Source organism: Triticum dicoccoides, chromosome 7A (assembly GCF_002162155.2).
Source record: "Triticum dicoccoides isolate Atlit2015 ecotype Zavitan chromosome 7A, WEW_v2.0, whole genome shotgun sequence".
In the NCBI taxonomy this organism is placed as follows: domain Eukaryota; kingdom Viridiplantae; phylum Streptophyta; class Magnoliopsida; order Poales; family Poaceae; genus Triticum; species Triticum dicoccoides.
Window position 1 is genome coordinate 5,898,830 of NC_041392.1, and position 3,948 is coordinate 5,902,777.

The following is a 3,948-nucleotide window of genomic DNA, read 5'->3' on the forward strand; positions in this document are numbered from 1 at the left end:
GAGAGAGAGAGAGAGAGAGAGAGAGAGAGAGAGAGAACCCTAGCAACAGCCGTCCCTGCCTCATCTCCAACAGGACTTTGGTACCTCCCGCTCCCGACCCCTCCTCTCTGATAGCTGCATCGACTTCATCCAAGTATGTAGAATGGTGATTGCCTGAAATTGTGAATGGCAAACAGCAATGCCAGTGCAGCAACTGTCTTCTCCCCACCAGATAACTGTTTCATACCCCTAAAGCACTGATTTTTTTGTGTGTGGGTGATTGATTCAGTGTAGAAATGGATCATCTTCATTTTCTAGATTCAAATATCGCTGTTCCTCTGAGTGGGCGCGTGTGACCTTTTTGTTAACTGCTTGTAGATTTTGTCTATGCCTTTAGATACATGATCAAAGGCTTCCATGAACAGCTCATACCTTCTTGGCTTGACAGAGTTACACTTGTCAGCTGCCACGTGAATTAATTATTAGACCAGATTGAAGTGCTTCATATTGGTCCAGTGCTTTTAAGTTTGGGGCTGTGCGTTCAATCTCAGCCATGCATTAGTGTACCTATTTTCTGTTTGAACTCTGCCTCAAGTTTTTCACCATCAGACAGCCGCATAACTTGCAGGTAGATTTCAGTAAGCTGGCTGTAATCATGGTCAAGTTCTTGTGAGGATGATCCAGTGTCCATTGGATCATTTAACTGTAGGAAGCTTTAACTGCTCCAGTTTGCACTTCTCATCAATCTCCCGCTGGCGTGATCTAAGTTGATCTAGTTATCACTCCTTTAACTTCACGTGGCGATCCAGTTTTGCCAATGCAGCAGCAGCACTATCATTCTGTTTCTTTAGTTCACAAATTGTTGCCACGCATTCATCTGACTTCAACTTCCAGTCTTCAGCCTCAGCTTTCAGCTCTTCCGTCTGATTTGAAATACATCAGCATCAGCCTTACCATGACATTCTCTTTCTGGCATGCCCTTCAGCTTCTTCTCTAAGCTCTCATGTGTATTGTTTAACTTCGCAGTCGGATCATGCATATCTCTCTTCTGTTCATATTCCTGCTGGTATTTCAGTTTCGATAATTGATTGCTCAGCCTTAACTTCGTCCCCTGCAGTGCTTGAGCATCTTTCAGTTGCTTTTCTTCATATTCATGAATGTTCGTCACACCAACTGATGTGCTAAAATCCTTGTAAATCCTGTCCACTATCTCATTTGTTTTTTTCCTCCCGCTTTCTTACTTCTGTTCGTTTTTTGTAAGACGGCTTTCCAACTCCTCCTTTCCTGGCTCCAGATGGTCAATTTCTTTCTCAATATTATGTTTCTCAGTTGCCAATTTGCGTAGCTTGTCCATGAGATTATTCAGTATGACTTCGAGTAATGTAACTTTTTCTCAAGTCCAGTTATTTTCTCAGATACAGCAAGCTCCTTTCTTTGCAACTCCCAGGGGGAACCAAGTTTGGACATTTCAGACTCTAGCTTATGTTTCTTCTTCAAAGATTCTATTCTGCTGTCATCCCATTTATTTGATCTAGCTTCCATTGCACCGCTTAGTCCACCAGTCATTGTGCCAGATTTAGTCAAAAGCATCAACAGTAACAAAATTGTACCTTTCACCACATCAACATTTCAACTTGAGTTTTAGCTTCATCAAGTTTGTCACAGACAAGTGTATCCCCAACAGCATACAAAACTGCTTTCTCCAAAGCTCGATCAAATTGTATCACATCCAAGATCAACTGTGCAGATCCTCTAAGGGTATGCAACCTCTCGGTTATTGGCTTCACACGCACCGATTTTAAGGGAATAAATGTCTGGAGGAAGACGTTGTTCCTTCAAATACATAATGCATTCCTTTCCTGTGCTTCCATCTTCCACCACTACTGCATACATGAATTTGCCCATGGCAACAGTGACAGCAAGCTTGCATTTCTTTTGTTAGGGCCGCCAAAGTTCAGTCATGTGACGATGGACTCCTAGCATAGACATCATGCTTTTATACCTGTGATACTTAGTTCATGTGCGCATTTCTATTTATCTGCTATTTGGAACATTGATCCTAGCATAGGCATCATGTTTTTATACCCGTGAGATATATTATGAATTTGCTTACTTTGAATCTGCTATGCCCTGTTTATTTGTTATGTCTATGCACTTTATTTATCTGTTATGCCTGTATAGCTATAATAAATCACTTATAGAATCTTTATTTCTATTGTAGCGTACGAAAATTAACTTGCAATCAGCTAGTCTAGAAGAATTAGAGCGAGAGGCGGCGTCCTTAAGGGGACAGATTGATGAGGTTGTGGAGTCTATTAGGTATGTATACGTTGTCTCCTTTTTCAACGCTTGGTATCGGATTATCTTATTGATATGTTACCACTTTTTGCATGAATTTTTGAAGCAAGGAGAAGGAGAGGTCTGATCTCATCATGAAGGACATCTGGGGTACCATGAAGCTGATGGCATGTTCAGCTGTTGTGGTGGAAATCATTGCATTCACCATTTCTCCAGTTGAGGAACCCAAGGAGATTGCATGATCATCAGTTCCCTCCCAGTCATATGAACTTTTTGTTTAAGTCATCGTGTTATGTACTGCAATTTGTGATTGCTATACCGGCATAACTTAAGATGTGGTAACTGTTGTGGCCGAGTCTTGTTGGGTTCGTCACTTACTTCAGGAGCTCCATCGACCTATCAGCACTGCTACAGTTGTTTTTTGTGACAATGTGAGCGTGGTATATCTTGCTCATAACCCGGTACAACATCGACGAACCAAACACATTGAGCTTGACATTTATTTTGTCCGCGAGAAAGTTGCTCCTGGTGTTGTTCGAGTTCTGCATGTTCCTTCTTCGTCACAGTACGCGGATATATTCATAAAAGGTCTTCCAGCTGTATTGTTTCATGAGGTCCGGTCCAGTCTTCACCTCGCTCCACTACGAGGCTCAGACTACGGGGGCGTGCTGATAATGCCCACCATCCAAGTATGTTTAGACTACCAAATATGGCTTGAGTCGGTTGTAGTTTCCCTAGTTTAATTGACTTGCAAGGCAAGCTCACCCATGTATACGTGTATATAGATATGATGCAATGAGATGACGAGGCGTGCAATCTTGCAGCACCGATTCCTATCTGTCTTACATGGTATCAGACACCGGTCGTTCCTCTTCCTCGTGAACCCTAGCAGATCGATCCTCCTCCTCCTCCTCCTCAAACCCCTCCCTCCGCCATGACACCTGAAGAGCTCGCAGCACTCGAGACCCAGCTGCAGCAACGTGAGGCTGCCGTCGCCGAACGGGAGGCTGAGCTCGCTCCTCAAGCTGAGGAGAAAGGAATCGAGCTCCCCTGCAGCCACCATGAAGAGGCCCATACCCACCTCTAAATCATACCATCCCGCAGCATCCACCTTCGCCCACTCAATCAAAACATACGTCCCAGTCGCCCTTGATCTCAAAGACTCGAACTATGCTCAATGGCGCGAGCTCTTCCTTGTCGCCCTCGGACGCTATGGCCTCACTGCTCACGTGCTCGGCTTAGACGGCGCCTCGCCGTCCGACACCTCACCCACGTCAGACTGGGGCCATGACGACTTCACCGTCCTCAACTGGATTTACGGCTCCATCTCTCTTGAGCTGTTCGGAATCATCATGGCACCTAGGTCCTCTGCACGGCAAGTTTGGAATGCCATCGACAACCTATTCCGCGACAACAAGAAGAGTCGCCGTGCCTACTGCGCCAAGCTCAAGTCCCTCGCCGACGCTCTGGCTGACGTCGGTCAAGAAGTTACCGACGAGACGCTCGTCCTCACCGTCCTCCGCGGCCTCAACGAGTAGTTCTCCCATCTGCGCTCCTTTCTTCCGTTTCAGGTTCCCTTCCCGTCTTTTTTACAGACGCGGTCAGCACTCGTACTTGACGAGACCTAGAAGAAAACCGATGCAAAAAACGCCGCTGCCACGGCTCTCTGGG

General features: G+C 45.4%; 1 pseudogene; it reads right to left on the reverse strand.

Annotated features, from left to right (window-relative positions):
* The window catches only part of LOC119332801, a 2,311-nt pseudogene extending 865 nt beyond the window's left edge, over positions 1–1,446 (reverse strand).
* Positions 1,447–3,948: the final 2,502 nt, after the last annotated feature.